The 18,242-nt window shown below is 39.6% G+C and overlaps 2 pseudogenes; one reads left to right on the top strand and one right to left on the bottom strand.

Moving 5' to 3' along the window:
- Positions 1–3,324: 3,324 nt before the first annotated feature.
- On the bottom strand, positions 3,325–4,268 carry LOC118574371 (annotated as a pseudogene).
- Positions 4,269–15,629: 11,361 nt separating this feature from the next.
- On the top strand, positions 15,630–15,996 carry LOC118574781 (annotated as a pseudogene).
- The last annotated feature ends 2,246 nt before the right edge of the window (positions 15,997–18,242 follow it).

The raw sequence follows: 18,242 nt of genomic DNA, 5'->3' as shown, positions 1-18,242 counted from the left end.
GAAGTATAATTTAATCAGGATTTTTGCCATTATAGCGGCTATTTGAAAGGTTATTAATGGATATGAAGGAAGTTAAGAAATTTGCCAAAGATTATGCAACTAGAAAATAGTAGCGTCCAAGGCCAAACTCCCCTAACCAGTTATATTGCATGTGGCTTAGTCTAAGAGGTGAAGCCAGCATACAGGCAGTGACTCATCCAATATCCTATGCTCTATCGTGGTTGTTTCTCTGTTCTATTTCTTCTTTCTCGAGTTTATTAAAAATAGCTTTCTAAAGCTCTTGAATTAAAAAGCAGAGACAGCGCAGTGCTCTTCCCGAGGACCCCAGTTTGAATCTGAGCACCCATATCCAGCAAGTGATACTTGCGTTAACTCTATCTCTAGGGGATCTGACACTCTCTTCTGGCTTCCAAGGGCACGGCATTTATAAAGCATAAACCCACTTACAGCCATACACAAATACACACAACTTTAAAATTATAATTTGATACTTTTTTTAAAAGAAGAAAGCAGAATGACCCAAGAAGAAAGTCATACACAGCAGATAGTGTGGGGTTTTTTTTTTTTTTCAAAATTTTTCCCAAATTTCTCAGACAACTTATTCCACACCTTGAAGATGGCAACTAAACTATTATATTGTATAGATTTGTGTTTCATTTTTTGTTACTTTTCCATTCCACTGCTAACAGTTTGGCTCTTTGTTTTATATCAAAATCTTTTTTATAATGGATTGGTTGGGAGAGCAAAAATTTGTTAAAGGCATACTACATGCCTAATTTTCTTATTTCCTTCACATAGCTCTGTGGGAATGGTATCAATTTTCCTCATTTTACAGTGGTCAAATTCAGGATCACAGACAGTGAGTTAGTTTTCCAAAGTCATACACGGGTAGAAAGAAGGATGGGTTAGCAAGATGGCTCGGCAGGTAAAGGCATCTGCTGCCAAGTCTGATTATCTGAGTTCAATCCCCAAGACACATATGGTGGAAGGAGAGAACAGACTCCTGCAAGTTTTTCTCTGACCTCCAGTTTCATGCAGGAAGTAGAATATATCAATACATGTAATAGTAATCATAGTAATAATAATAACAACAACAACAACAAGGAGGAGGAGGAAGAGAATCAGAGGAGGAAGAAGGAGAAGAAGGAGGAAGAGGAGGAGGAGGAGGAGAAGAAGAAGAAGGGGAAGGGGAAGAGGAAGAGGAAGAAGTCATTTCTCCAGTCTCTCACTTTCCCTGGAGGATACTGAGCACCCCACACACACCTTTTAGAAGATTACATTCTAGGGCTTGAGTTAGGATTACTTTAGCTCACTTACTATTTGTAGGCCCATGGATCCCCTCATTAATAGCTCTTTCAGGTGATGAGGAAGACAAAAGAGAGGAAATATCACTTTTTGTGCCAGAACACCTGTGTGTAGGGCCATGTGAAGAGATCGATCCTGAGGTGGTGAGTGAGGTGACAGCTTAGTATTTGAAAATCTGGGAAGGTCATCTTGAAAGTAGAAATGAATATCAAAGTCACTCTATATCACAGGAATTTTTCCAACCCCCTTTAACCATGAAAACAAATATTCAAGGAAGTGAATAATAGTTTCTTCCTGACATACACTTTAATCTCCTAGAACCAGATCACCAACATTGTAAATTACAGATCAAGGACACTAAGCATGGACTTGTTCTAAGAGAAAGTCCCACTGTGTCTTACGGCCTCATGAGCTTTGAATGTACTTTGTCTAATCTCCCAGTAGATTGGCAATTACTCCACCCTAGTGTATTCTTCAAGCATTTAGAATTAATAACTAGACAGTTCTCTTAATAATAAAAACCAACGTTCTATTAAAACACTTGCTCAGGACATTTTTGTTTATGGTATCTTAGCTTAAATTAGGTAGTTGTTAATAATCATTTAGGGTTGTAATTTCAATAACTGTATCAGTTATAAGGGCAGAAAAATGATCAAGAATTCTAAAAAAAAAAAGGTATTTTTGTCAAGATTTAGCATCATGGTCAAAATTAGTGTAATAACCATAATGTATAAAGTCAAGGTAAAAATCTCATTCATTCTGTAGTTGGCAGATCATATCATACGATAAAAATATGGGAAAAAACTAAAGAAAAGTGGAATTATTTGCATGTATTGCAGACATGTAGGTGAACGTCTAGCTTGATATGTTTCCAGTGTAGGACTATTATTGAACAGTGTATCTTTTTCAGTTTCAAATGGTCAGTGAGCCATCGACTATATGGTCATATTTTTTTTTTTACAGTGAGACTTGTTTTTAACCACCAAAAGGCAGGTAAATGGTAACTTTCAGTTTTTTATGATGTTTTATTCTGAATACACCTATGAAACAATACTATAGCAAAAGAAACACAAATAAAAGTTTTAAGATTTCAGCCGGGTGGTTGTGGCACATGCCTGTAATCCCAGCACTCGGGAGGCAGAGGCAGGTGGATCTCTGTGAGTTCGAGGCCAGCCTGGTCTACAGAGCTAGTCCAGGACAGGCTCCAAAGCTACACAGAGAAACCCTGTCTCGAAAAAAAGTAAGTTTTAAGATTTCATAAGTCAAAAAGAAAATAAAGAGTAGATTATTGTATCATTGCTAAAGACTTTCTCAGAGGTGAAGTAGACGTCTTCTGGAAGCTGAGCTTTATGGTTTGGTCTGACTCCTGGTTTTTTACTACTTGATTGACCTCAGCAAAGATGCCTTTTCTTGAGTGTATGCGTACGTGTGTATGTGTGTGTGTGTGTGTGTGTGTGTGTGTGTGTGTGTGTGTGTGTGTAGATGTGTGTGTGCAGGTGTCTATGCACATGTGAACACTTGAGTGTGGATGCAAGAGGACAACACTGAGTGTGGTGCCTCAAGTGATGTCCACCTTATATTTGGGGGGAGGGTTGGCAAGGTCTTTTACTGGCCTAGAACCCCCGAAGTAGGTTAGCCTGACTAACCATCAAGCCCCAGAGATCTACCTGTCTCTGCTTCCCAGCCTTCCCAGTGCTGTGATTACAAGCACACCCCACCCCATCTGGCTTAAAAAAACAAAACAAAACAAAAACAAAAATAAAAAACAAAACATGAGTTCTGGGGTTTAACAGCAGGTCCTCATGCTTGCAAAACAACACTTTACTGACCAAGCCATTGCCACAGCTCAATCACTTTATTCTTGCTTGCTTGCGTGTTTCTTTCTTCCTTTTTATATTGTCAAAGTTTTAAGTTGGTGTAGAAAATAATAGATTTCATTATGACAATTTTTTTTCAGCTTGTAGGATCTTTATTTTCCTTCCACCTTTTTTCCCTTTGCTCAGGTGTCTGCAGAGGAGCTCAGGACCACTCGGTGGTGGCACCAACCCACTTGGCAGTCTGTGCTGTGGGAGTTGCTGACCAGTCCTCAGTGGCTGGCTGGGCACTCCAGTCTTCAGTAGGGAACCGCTGGATGGGCACAGGGGGAACCTGCATACCCTCGGACCAGTCTGCCACCTCTGGCTGAGCAGCAGTGAACTCAGGAGCTGGTGCGGTCCATTCGCCCTGGAATTCCTCCTTGGTCCCAGCCTTCTCAGCAGCGGCCTGTTCCTCCTTCTCAATCTCCTCTGGGTCCCTGTAGAAGTAAAGATCAGGCGTAACTTCCCATGGGTGCTCACGGGAGATAGTGCCACGCATGTGGAGTGCTTTCCGGGCCAGCATCCACCACATCAGACCCACTGAGTGAGCTCCCTTATTGTTGCACGGGATGGCAATGTCCACGTAGCACAGAGGGAGTCTGTGTTACACAGCGCAATGGTGGGCAGGTTGACATAAGACGCCTCTGTGAGGGGCTGGTGGTCAGCTCTGGGGTCAGTCACCACTAGAATCTGCGGCTCCCTGAAGGCTGCTTGGATCTGGTTAGTGAAGGTCCAGGGGTGAAGCGGCCAGCAATTGGAGTGGCTCCAGTGGCAGCAGCAAACTTCAGCACAGCTCGCTGCCTAGTGTTCCTGAAGGAGATGACACTGACATCAGCAGGGTTCTCAATGGCAGCAATAGCACGGCCGCACGCAACAGCTTCTCTCAGGTCCTTTTCAGCACTATGATGTAGATGCCATCACTTTTCCTTTTGTAGATGTACTGCTCCATCTGAAAGTCAAGGTTGGCGCCACCTAAGTGGGTTCCTGCAGCAAGGAATTTGAGGACAGCCTCCTCCTTCATCTGCAGGACATCAAGGGCTCTGGACATTGTGTAAGTTTCCCTTTAAGTTACGACGGGAATCAAGAACAACGCCGTATGGACCCGTCCCTGAGTAGCGCGGAAAGCTCATTATGACATTTTGATGCATGTATATCATTGTTCCTTGCTCATATTCATGCCCCCACCCCAGTCCCCTCCTTCGTCCTTCTTGTCCACTCTGTCTAATCCCCTCCTTCCCCCCAATCAAGCTAGGTTTTCTGACCTATATTTTTCCTGAACTTTGTGGTCACCTTTATTATAAGTTTTGACACTAAATATAGCAGACAAGAATCTGTAAACCTTGCTGAAGAATCTGTTAGATAGAAATAAATTGAAGAGGACCTGGTGTGTTAGCATATACCTTTAATCTCAGCACTCATTTGAGGAGGCAGAGACAGGTGATCTCTGTGAGCTCAAAGTCCGGCAGGGTTATTTAGTAAGACCTTGTGTCAAACAAACAAACAAACAAAAAATCAAAAAACAAAAAAACAAAAAACAAAAAATTAAATTGAACAAATATTTTTGGCATTAATTATTATTCAGTCATAACTAATTTTTATTCATTTATTTTTCTTCAAAAGCCCTTTCACCTAAACACAGTGGTTGGTTTCTGGGATTACCTCATTTTGGGGGTGTGATTTGAACAATTTACATCTTCTATCTTCTTTTGTTGTAGTTGTTCAATGTCTTCTTTGAATAGGACCTGAATGAGAACTTTTTTCTGCTTCAAGTCAGAGATCCTTTCCCAAGCACACAAGAACCTAGGGGCTATGTATATATGTATATGTGTATATATATATATATATGTTTTACATTAACCAAGAATCATTTTCCTTTGTTCTTTTACAAGGAAAGATACTCATTTTTTTTTTTAAAAAGGTCAGTAGTAGTTTGGCTGGAGAAACCATTACTTCTGTATTAGTTATCTTTCTATTGCTGTGAGAAAACACCACGAGCAAGGCAACCTGTCAATGTGAGGGTTTATTTGGGGCCTATAGTTCCCAAGGATTGAGTCCATCACAATTAAGGTAGGGAAGTGTGGCAGAAAGCTCTAGGTATGGCTGCAGGAACAACTGAGAGCTCATATTTTGAACCATAAACAGGAAACAAAGAGAGTGATAGGGTTGGGGGGAATGGTAGGAGGTTTTTGAAACGTCAAAGCCCACCCCAATGACTCACTTCCTCTAGCAAAGTCACACCCCTTAAGCCTCCCCACACAGTCCTACCAACTGAGAACCAAGCACTCAACGCCTGGACATTCCAGCTACTGACCCCCTTAGTCTTGTGGCCGTATCATAATGCCAAAGTCTTTCACAGTCTCTACACTGTTTAAAAGTCCAGTCTTTTCTGAGATTAAGTCCAGGTTTTGTCTACCATTGGAATGTATTGTACCTCTAAAGCATCATAACTACACTCTGAGTTACATTTTAAAAGTAATGCTAATTCTTAGGATAATTTTTATGATATCAAAAAGTGTGTTTGAGCTTTTACAGTTTAATTATATTTTAACTTGGTTTAAGACATACTGAGCAAGCTCAATATATTTTTAAAATTATAGGGACTTATATACTTAATGAGAACCTTCATTTATCATGGTCTGTTATTCCTTGTTCTTCCTTTCTGTTCTTGATCCAGCTGGGATCTCCTGCTCCCCTAAGCTTTCTTTCCCTCAAACTTTGCCCTTCATTACTCCCACTGTCGTCCAGGTTGTTCATGTAGATCTCATCCATTTCTCTGTCATTAGGTGATCCCTGTGTCTTTCCTAGGGTCCCGTTTTCTAGGTAGCCTCCCTGGAGTTGTGTAGCAGTCTAGCCATCTTTGTTTTACATCTAGTATCCTCCTATGAGTGAGTACATACCATGTTTGTTCTTCTGAGTCTGGTTTACCTCACTGAGGATGATTTTTTCTAGATCCATCTATTTGCCTGCAAACCTCATGATGTCATTGTTTTTCTCTGCTGAGTAGTACTCCATTGTGTATATGTACCATATTTTCTTTATCCACTCTTCAGTTGAAGGGCATCTAGGTTGTTTCCAGGTTCTAGCTATTACAAACAATGCTGATATAAACATAGCTGAGCAAATGCCCTTGTGGTATGATTGAGCATTCCTTGGGTCTTGGGCGAGATTGATTCCCAATTTTCTAAGGAAGCGCCATATTGATTTCCAAAGTGGCTGTACAAGCTTGCATGATAAATGAAGACCACATGAAAACAGGAATAGGCAGAGTGCGGGAGAGGTCCCCAGAAATCCACAATGATACATCCTCTTTAGACTGCTGGCAATGGTCGAGAGAAAGCCTGATCTGACCTAGTCTGGTGATCAGATGGCCAAACACCCTAACTGTCGTGCTGGAACTCTCATCCAATAACTGATGGAAGTGGATGCAGAGATCCTTGGCCAGGCCCCAGGTGGAGCTCCAGGTGTCCAATTGTCGAGAAAGAGGAGGGACTGTAAAAGCGTGAATTGTTGAGCCCAAGATTGGAAAAAGCACAGGGACAAATAGCCAAACGAATGGAAGCACATGAATTATGAACCAAAGGCTGTGGAGCCCCCAGCTGGAGCAAGCCCTCTGGGTAAGAGAGACAAGTGAGTAGCTTAAACTGTTTGGGAGGCACCCAGGCTGTGGGACTGGGACCTGTCCTTAGTGCATGAGCTGGCTGTTTGGAACCTTGGGCTTACACAGGGACACTTTGCTCAGCCTGGAAGGAGGGGACTGGACCTGCCTGTACTGAATCCACCAGGTTTAAATGAATCCCCAGGGGAGTCTTGGCCCTGGAGGAGATGGGAATGGAGGGGAGGGGACGGGGGAAGGTGGGGGTGGGGGCGGGAGGGGGGAGAACAGGGGAACCCATGGCTGATGTGTAAAAATAAAACATAAATATAATAATAATAATAATAATAATAATAATAATAATAAATGAGAACCTTATGACATTTCTCTACAGAGCTTTGTTGCTTAATTTTGCTTTAGTTCATGCATAGCATTGATCTATAAAGAATCAAAAGGTAAAAACTATCAATCTTCCATAATTTACTTTAGAACTAATACATGCTTCCTATAATAAACAAAATGAATGCCATTTAGTCATTTTCTATTGCTAGGGTATATTTGTCATTTGCATTTGGAATAGATCTAGCTTATTTATGAGTTCACCTCCTTTATGCCTCTGAAATGTGTATGGATCCTTGTTAAGCTTTCATGAATAAACCGTGGTACCCAGTTTGATAGGTGTGTATGTACGTGCTTGAATGTTTGTGTGTGTGTGTGTGTGTGTGTGTGTGTGTGTGTGTGTGTGTTGTGTGTGTTTATGTGTCCCTAGAATGCTTCTCTATGCCTCTCTATACCCTATTCACTGATATTTTTTGGGTTTCCACTACACTCCAATAATTTACATTGATGGTAAAGCCAAAAATTGGCATTTAGGTTGATGAATTTTATTGTTTCCACACACTTGTGCACATCCTTAATGCTTTCCTTAGGGTACATTTCAAAACATGGAATTGCTACCTTGAATGGTATACACATGTTTAATTTAATTCCCCTCCTGCTACCCAGAAAGGTTGTACCAATTTAAAGTCCATAAACTGAAATTAAGTAGGAAAAAAGCCCCAGGGAAGTGAGGAGTATGGCTGTACTGTGTCCTATTAGAAAGTGAAGCCCTTAGATAGCATTGAGCAAAACCATAGAGCCACAAAAATAACCATAATACACCTCAGAGTGGTCAGTAGTGAAAGGCAACAGTAAACCTAACTACATTATAAAGCAGCATGGGGATAATTAACAACACGACCTCAGGATTTGGAGTCACAAGCCCTGCAGCATAGTTCTAATTTGGTGAAGAGCACATAAAAGTGATATGAAATCCTTTTATCCACACCATTATGACAAATCAACTATAACTCCAAATCAGCACCACATTTAACCAAAATCCATATCAATTTTTCACCTTCCCATCTCCTCAAAGAACAGTATTGCTCTGTCAGCCAATCATAGGGGTATTCTCATTCCTGGGATACTCATTGCTAAGAATTCCTTGATAAAAATCCTTGAACTTTGCAAGATGCTACAGATGCTTCTTCTGAAAGTTGCACACCCATCCTGAAAAGCATAAGTAGTTACTCTCCTAGTTTTGGAACCAAGGGAATGAGAGATGAAAACAAATGGTTAGGTAGGTATTGTTGATTCTGAAGCTAGTCTTGGCCTCAATTGGCCCCTAAGCAAAACCACTGAATTGTATAAGACTTATGTAAGGACTGACCCAGTACAGATGCAGAAAACAAACAGTTCCAAATACTTTGCTTGCTTTAGATTCTGCAAAGAGAGTTATTTATTTTCTTATTTCAGTTTTTTCTCTTTTTTAGCAGACAGAGTTTGGCACAGCAAAGCATCTCTAAAAACACTATGACTCAGCCAGTTGCTGTAGAAAGAAGGCTGGAAAAGCAGGTTTGTACCATTAAATTACAAGAGAATTTAATGAGTATATAGAAGCATTGCATGATGCTATTTGGTTGTAAAAACTATACTTTTACATTACTTCAGATACTCCTAAAGTAATTCAGTTGTTTATATTTGCCATGAACATTTTTCATATGTTAACTACTACATATTGTCTTATAATTTATAATTTAAAATAATGGTCAAAAAAAGTACCATGATAAGCTGGGTTTCATATTTAGTTCATGCTAACCTTTTTTTTCCAAGTAAAAATTCAGTGAAGATGCCATGTTTTGTTCTGGTTTTGATAGATACACTATCACTTAAGATATCTCCACTCAGGACATAAGTGAGTTCTAGCCTGACTATCCTTAGGATTTTGAAGATATAACAGCAATAATTTATCTCAGACACAGTCATCAGTACTCCAGTGTTTGACTGCTGTTCAAAGCCATAATCCTAACTGCAATGGAGCAGAGACACAAAAAGTTAAAGGAAAGATCATTGATGTAAAAAAGAATGTAGTGACACCATGATGGTCAGCCAATCCCTTTATTTTGGTGGTTGAGGAAACAGGAGCTGAGTTCAGTGATGGCTGAAGATAGGGCTGATTTATAGATAAGGAAAAATGAGTTATCAAAATGGGAAGCAGCACTTTGAATCTCTCTCAACAACAGACAAATATTTTCAACTACTCCTTAAATAGACACCCAAGTTGCCTTTAATGTTGCACCACCACACCTATATACTCTCATACATATTCCCCTATTTGGTGAAACAAAGAAATCTGTGAGATATCCAGCCTGGAGTTTCTGCTGATTCATTGAGTATGTGTATTTTTGATATGACTAAGCACTTCCATATTGCTTTCTAGATTCAGCTCCTCTCAAGTCTGCGCAGGCCCCCACAGCTCTAAAAACACATGGCATTAGTTAGCATTCTAGTTTTTGTCTATAATGTGATGTTTCCTTGGAAAGTAGAAATTTTAAGTAAAACAGACTTAAAATGCATCAAACTTAATTTGGTGGTATTTCTAAGGGGTTTATAAACTATCATTTAATAGTTAGCTAGCCATGTGTTTTCACGCCAGGATCATGGTAAGCTTTTTTTCTTTTTTTTTCTACAGTGAAAAAAAAGAGTATAACTTTTTGTTTTTAAATGAAGAAATGTACCAAGTGAATCACCATCATTTCCTGAATAATCCATGCTACTTGCTGATAAGAAATGTCAAATTTATCACTTTCTAAAAGCTTCTTGGGACTGAGTTTTGATTTTGTTCCACTAAACCATATATCAGATTTTCTGTCAATCTTATCTTGTTTTAATATTGTTGCTTCATAAAACATTTTCATAGCTGAAAAACATTGTTTTCCCCATTATTTCCTCTCAGATGGTCTAGAGCAACACCAGCAACAAAAAAATGTAGCTAACATTGAGTATTTGCTGTGTATCTAATATTTCCCCACATTAACATATTTAATCCTTAACTACATATAATGAAGCAGACAATATTCTTATCCCCATTTGAAAAGTCAAGAAACTTCAGGCACAGAATGCTCAAATGGCTTGATATGGAATCAAGCCTCAAGTCTAGACATTACTGCAGTATGCCTATACTAACCACTGTTATATGAAGATGGACTGTATGGAATAAAATCAGAACATTTTGACCAATAATTGAATTTTTTCAACCTAACACCAAGTTTCCCCTCCACATCTCTTTCTAGATCTCCCCAACTCTCCATCCTTCCAACTCTATGCCTTCTTTGTCTCTCTCTCTCTCTTTAGAAAAGAGACAGACAAGTAGAAAAGGGAAAGCACCACAATAAAAACAAAACAAACAAACAAAAAGGCAAAGAAAAAAAGCAATAGAAACACACACAACAACAACAAACAAACAAACAAATAAATAAAAAACACAAAACTGGAAACCATGATATACGAGCAAAAGACCAATAATGGGGAATGCTCAAAAAAAAAAAAAAAAGAAACAAAACAAAAGAACCCTCCAAAAATGCCATTGAGTTCATTTATGGTTGTCCATCTACTCCTGGGCATGGGACCTGCCCTTAAGTGTGGTTTGCATCCACAATGAGACTCTATTGGAGAGAATTAATTTTTCATTTGAGTGGTTATCAGCTGGACATAGCTTCTGGATGATGGATGGGAGATTGTGTCCACTTCTCTCAGCACTGGGACCTCATCTGACACAGACCTATGCAGGCACTGTGCATGCTGCTACAATCTTTGTGAGTTCATATGTGTGTCAGTCCTGCTACGATTAGAAGACCCTGCTCCTTTGATGTCCTCCATCCCTTCTGGCTCTTAACAATCTTTCTGCTCCTTTTTCTTCAGGGTTCTGAGCCCTGAGGAGAGAGATTTGATCGACACATCCCATTTAGGACCAAATGTTCCAAGATTTCTCACTCCTTGCACATTGTCCAGTTTGGGGTTTGTTATTTATTTCTTACCCTTGATGGAAAACTACTTCTCTCTGATGATCCACTAGGAAAAGGTAAGTTTCACTAAGGAACAAACACACAAGCACACACGAACGAATAAACGTTGTCATAATAATAAAATAAAAATATAGCTTTAGTGGGAAATGGAAGTCAGGGGAAATGAGCATAATTCTTATTCAGTCTACTATGTACTAGACAATATAATGATATGGCCAGTTTCACCCCCAGTAGCTGTCTATTATGGATACTAAAATAATTTTTTTCTAAAATGAAAGAATGTAACTTTTCTTTATTTACAAAACAAGTATTTTTACGAAACACTATATACAGAATTATGCCAATTCTGGTATGGGTTTTTGTTTGGTTTGAGATAAAATCTTGCTAATGTAGCCCTGACTGACCTGGAAGTCATTATGTAGTTCAAGCTGGCCTTGAATTTATGATCCTTCTTCCTTTGCTTCTGAGTGCTTGGAGTATAGGTATGTGCCCAACCCAGCCTAATCTGTTTTAAATAATATAAATGAGAAGAAGATGATGAATATTCAATTTTACTTGCTTATTTGATAACTAACAAATATACACTTCTTTCTTTTTCATTTATCCAACAAATAGTTGCTATATACCACGTAAGTGAAAGGAATATTCAGAATAAATCATATCTCAACCATTATCTATTTCTTCTAATCACCAGATCCTGCTATTCAACTATGACATAACAGACATTGATGTATAAGACCAGGCAACTCAAGTTACAATCTTAACAGTCAGCGAGTTGTGAAGGCTTACCATCTAAGTGTTTCATGCGCTGGAGCAGGGGGATAGATTAGAGTTTGGAAATTAGGTAGGCACAGGTTAAAATTTTTCTTCTGACACTTACTTATCTAAGGTGTATAAACTTGCCACATTTACTTAGCATCTCTAAGGCTTAATTTCCTGATCTGCACAAGGAGATTGTGATCTAGGTTTCCAAGGGAAAGCAATGAATACAGCGCCTCCAAACACTCTGAAAATTCAGTCCTTCTGCATGCTTACCCACTGTTCTAATTAGGTTTCTGTTGCTGTGATAAACCAACCATGACCAAAAGCCACTTGGGGAAGAAAGTGTTTATTTCACCTCACAGATTATAAACTATCACTAACAGGGCGGGAACTCACGGCAGAAACCTGGAGGCAGACACTGAAGCAGAGACCATGGAAGGATGATGCTCACAGGCTTTCTCAACCTCCTTTATTCTAGACACTAAGACCACCTACCCAAGCATGACACCACCCACAGTGCACCGGGCTCTTCTGTATCAATTATCAATCAAAGAAATGCCTCAGAGGCCTGCCTACAAGCCGAGCTGACAGGGGCGTTTACTCATTTGAGGTTGCCTCTTCTCAGATGACTAGTTTGTGTCGGATTTAATATCTCCCCCTCTTTCTTAGTGGAAAATACTCTAACCCAACAGCATTAACTGTATCATACAGAACATTCACAAATGTAAGAGAAAATAAAAATCCAATATATTTTGGCATTATGTATATGACCCAATGAAATTTATGTGTAATGGGAGTTGGCTAGAAGAATTCATAGTGCTTTATCTAACACATTCAAACTTTCTATATTAGAATGATGCACATGTATTCGTTGGATGATTCTAGTGCTCTTTGAACCACAGAATGATAAGATAAAGCAGAAACATAACATGTAATGATGGTCTTCAGGAGAGATAGGAGAGCAAGGGTCAGGAACCCTGTCCAGACGCCAGTTCCTAAGTATTACATGGTGTAGGACAAAGCACTTGAAAGTTTTCAGAAATGTTGAAGAGATAAGCGAATTCTTTCTTAGAAAAGAAGTAAAATCTCTGTTATCTTCAAGAAATCAATTTTGTTGTTGTTGTTTTTGATTTTTTATTTTTCAAGACAGGGTTTCTCTGTGTAGTTTTGGTGCCTGTCCTGGATCTCACTCTGTAGCCCAGGCTGGCCTTGAACACACAGAGATCCACCTGGCTCTGCCTCCCGAGTGCTGGGATTAAAGGCGTGTGCCACCTCCGCCTAGCTCAAGAAATCAATTTTATAAGATATAGGTTTTGAGCCAATGGTTGCTAAAGGTGCTTGCTGAAAAGTCTGATGACCTGAGTTCAATCCTTGGGACTTCCATGGTGGAAAGAGAGAAATGTCACAGTGTCATCTGCCACTTGCACATATCCACTGTGGCCTGCTCATGCCTACACATGTATCACAGCACACATACAATAAACAAATATGTGTAACAAATATTTTAAAGAAAGAAAGACAGGCTTTGAAAGACTCCTTTACATAATTGACACATTCAGGTAACTCAGCAAGCCTCTGGGATTGAGACTATTCTGAAAGACAGCTAGTTGTAAGACAGCAATGTTCGGTAACTATGCATTACATATGCATACACAAATACATGCATCGTTTATATCTCTACTTCTGTTTACAAGAATTATGTGCATATATTTCTGTTGCTTTTCTCCTTCCCTTCTGATTTTTTTTTTTTTTTTTTTTTAGTATCAAGGTATATGCCCTCCTCAAAAAATGTAAGCTTAGTGTGTAGGTAAATATCTAAAATCCTACTTGAATTGAATTGTCAGTTCTGTTTGTACTGACCCTGATGCTCAGGCTTTTGTAACAAGGAGCAGATCTGCTGAATGTTAATGGATGCTATTGTGACAGTCTGGAACAACTGTACATTCCATTCCACAGATGTAATCATGACAACAAGGTGTCCAAACAGACAATACTCCAAGGTCTTATCTCCTATTAAAATGGTTTTGCATATTTTTCTTAGTCTAGGACTTCTTTTTCTTCCTTCTCTTTCTGTTTTGTAACAAATTGAATTTGAGAAGTAGCTGGATTTGTTAGTGAGGATCTATTGACAATTCTGGAACACTACACTACCCCTCAAATCAGTCGTTCTCAACCTGTGGGACACGCCCTCTTTGGCAAACCTCTATCTCTAAAAATATTTACATTATGATTCATAAAACTAGCAAAATTATAGTTATGAAATAGCAACAAATATTATTTTATGGTTAGGGAAGTCACCATAACATGAAGAACTGCATTAAAGGGCCACAGCATTAGGAAGGTTGAGAAGCACTGTCTTAGATGTTGATTAAATTCCCCATCAGAAATGAAGGCAGTCAATGCATGATGTGAAATAATCATGGAAAGAGGCCATTTAATTCCTGATTTCTATTTCAAACATAAGAGCCATTCTTTCCATATTTCAAAAGAAATTCAAAGGCATCGTCTGCAGGCATTAGGTTCCAAAGTCATTTATCTATGCAATAACATCTCCAGGTAACACCCCACCTTGTTTTCAGAGTTGTGAATTGCACTAGACAACTGGCATCTGCTATTTCTGAGCAGTCCTTGAATAGGACGGGCTCTTTCATGAGGTGAGCAAGTGTTCAGGTTTGAACAGTTGAGAGCCTTTGTAAACAGGACTTCCCGTTGCCTACCAAAGCAAGAAGAGGTGATATTTGGTTATCTTTTGTTGTGTTTTGTTTTTTTGGTTTTTCTAGACAGGGTTTCTCTGTGTAACTTTGCATCTTTCCTGGAACTCTAGCCCAGGCTGACCTCGAACTCACAGAGATCCGCCTGCCCTCTGCCTCCCGAGTGCTGGGATTAAAGGCATGTGCCACCACCACCCGGCCAATATTTGGTTATCTTCTGTTGCATAATAAACCACTGTATGTATGGAGGCTGAAAACATCGACAGTTTGTTATAGTTTCTGTCATGATAGTATTTTTGCCTGGGTGTTTTGTTTTGTTTTTGCTTTAGGTGATATCAGTTGAGGTTGTGGGATGGTCAAAATATCAAACCACTTTTTAAACATAAATAGAGGCGATATAGACTGCTGGCTATAAACTCAGCTGAAGCTGACATCAGGGAGATTCATTTCCCCTACGTGGGCCCCTGAACAACTGCTTGCTTAGGTCCCAAAAGTGAACATTCCAAGAGGCAAGTCAAAGCTTGGAATGCAATGTTACTTCTGTCTCATTTTGTTGCTTTCAAACAAACACTAGAACAAATGCCAGGAAAAGGGAAATAAATTTCTTTTCTTGGTGAAATGTAAGCAAAACTACATTCAAAGGACATGCAAAGTGGGAGAATTGTTGCTGCTGCCCTTGAAACACATTCCATCTACCACAGGCAACAGTAGGAAGCACTTTATCTGCCAGTGCCCTAGAAAGACCCCCACGATTCACTTCAAATTTTGGCCATTTCTCTCCACCCCAAAGTTGTTGGGCTTTCCTCTCTCCTACGCAAGTGTGTTCTGTTGAGGATTATTGAATGGCACATTATTTATTTTATGTAAAAGTCATCTCTGTAATGGAAGGAAAGGGGCCTAGTTGGCTGAGGTAATAATAACATTCTTAGAAACCTTAGCCCATGCCAGACATTTTGCATAGATTGCTCATATTCTCCTTGAAAACAAATCCTGTAAGAAAGGCATCATCGTTCCTCTTCCCTGTAACATAGAGGCTGTGCTGACATAAGGAGATTTGGTAATGGGTTCCCAGCATGGCAATGTGGCTCAGCCCAGGTCTGAGAAGTACCAAAATACGTTCACCTTCAAAAATGACAAGTTCCATAAAGGAGTTCAGACCAAGAAGATTAACGCAAAATTTCATGATGGAGTTACATCAGCACTGAAAACAAGTTCTTGAACGGTGTGTAAAATACAGCAAATACAAACCACTGTCAAAGCCTAAGAAGTGTGTTAAATGTTCACAAAAGACAGTGAAAGGACTCTTTCATATACTGTGTAGACCATGTGCCTGTGAACCTGAAGTCTGTGCAAAATGTGGAAAGAAAGAAGTTGTCATTATCCCCTTCAATGAAGAACCAGAAACTTCAGCAAATTCTGATAATTAAGGTTCTTGAAATATTTTCTTTTAGGTTTTTGTTGCGTTTTATTTTTGGTGATTTTTCTCACATAGGATATATTAATATTTTGTTTATATATAAATTCAACATAAAATATGGAGAAAGTACAAAGGTATTCATTACTCTCCTGATTGTATATACCTGAAGGTGAACTGATAAAATGGCTAGAAGCCTATAAAACTCAAAACCAGGGAAATGCAGGGTTTTGTGTAAAGAGTAGAGCATTCTAATCATACCACAAGGGCACATGCTCAGCTATGTTCATTGCAGCATTGTTCGTAATAGTAAGAACCTAGAAACAACCTAGATGCCCTTCAACTGAAGAATGGATAAATAAAATATGGTACATATACACAATGGAGTACTACTCAGCAGAGAAAAACAATGACATCATGAGGTTTGCAGGCAAATGGATGGATCTAGAAAAAATCATCCTGAGTGAGGTAACCCAGACTCAGAAGGACAAACATGGCATGTACTCACTCATAGGTGGATACTAGATATAAAACAAAGGATGACTAGACTGCTACTCACAACTCCAGGGAGGCTACATAGTAAAGAAGACCCTAAGAAAGACACAGGGATTGCCCAATGACAGAGAAATGGATGAGATCTACATGAGCAAACTGGATGTGAGGGGGGGGGTAATGAAGGGCAAGGTTCGAGGGAAAGAGAGCTTAGGGGAGCAGGAGATCCCAGCAGAATCAAGAACAGAAAGGGAGAACAAGGAATAATAGACCATGATAAATGAAGACCCAATGGGAATAGGAAGAAGCAGAGTGCTAGAGAGGTCCCCAGAAATCCACAAAGATACCGCCACAATGACTACTGGCAATGGTCCAGAGAAAGTCCAAACTGACCTACTCTGGTGATCGGATGGCCAAACACCCTAACTGTTATGATAGAACTCTCATCCAGTGACTGATGGAAGCAGATGCAGAGATCCACGGCCAGGCCCCAGGTGGAGCTCCAGGAGTCCAATGGGGGGGGGGGGGAGAGAGAGAGAGAGAGAGAGAGAGAGAGAGAGAGAGAGAGAGAGAGAGATATGGGATTATATAAGCCAGAGATGTTGAGACCAAGATTGGAAAAAGCACAGGGACAAATAGCCAAACTAGTGGAAACACATAAACTATGAACCAATAGCCGAGGAGCCCCCAAGGAACTGGATCAAGCCCTCTGGATAAGTGAGACAGTTGATTAGCTTGAACTATTTAGGAGGCCCCCAGGTAGTAGGACCAGGACCTGTCCTGGGTGCATGAGCTGGCTTTTTGGAACCCACGGCTTATGCTGGGATACTTTGCTCAGCTTTGGTGAAGGGAGGAGGGGACTGAAGCTGCCTGGACTGAATCTACCAGGCTGAGCTGAATGCCCAGGGGAGTCATTGCCTTGGAGGAGGTGGGAATGGGGGGTAGGTTGGGGGGAGGGTAGGGGATGTGGTGGGAGGAGAGAGGACAGGGGAATCCATGGCTGATACGTAAAATTAAATTAATTATTAAATTTTAAAAAAGAATAGAAGAAAAAAAGAGTAGAGCATTTATTGTCAATGCAGCTTTGAATTTCTGGTCTCACATTTACATGCTACATAGTATGCTACAAATGTGTAACTTATCTAAGCCTGTCACAGTTTGGATACTATAAAAGGATATAAAATAAAATGTTCTCTTTGTAATTCTTCTATTCCTGCTCTTTAGTTCTGGTAGCATGTATTTATACTTTCTATTGACATTGTTGTCATCATCATCATCATCATCATCATCACCATTATCTTCTTCATCATCATCATCATCATCATCATCATCTTCATGTTCTAATCTGGGCAGTGTGGCCAGTAAGTATAAAACAACTAGTCCTTGATTTCTGAAAACGTATCTAATAGATGAAGATGGTGAGAGAGAGAATCCTCTTCCTCTCTTCCATTAGGTCCTTGACAATAGAAAAATTACTCACTTATAAATCTGAGATTGATAATTGAAACTTAGGTTATGGTACCTTTCTTTTTTCAGGGTTTCACATTTATTTCAATGGTTCAGCAAATAGATACACATATATTCATCTACATACATGTCATATATACATACACGGAGATTGACAGAAAGAAAACATGGTAAAACAGTAAAATTGGGAACCTAGGTACAGAGTGTGGAAAAGTTCATTGCACCACCTGGCTACTTTTAAACACAAGGACATAGATTTCAATAATCACATGAAGCTAGCCTACACTTAGACAGTAGAAA

This window comes from Onychomys torridus, chromosome X, assembly GCF_903995425.1.
Source record: "Onychomys torridus chromosome X, mOncTor1.1, whole genome shotgun sequence".
NCBI classification, from domain to species: domain Eukaryota; kingdom Metazoa; phylum Chordata; class Mammalia; order Rodentia; family Cricetidae; genus Onychomys; species Onychomys torridus.
This window is presented reverse-complemented; position numbering and strand designations above follow the sequence as displayed.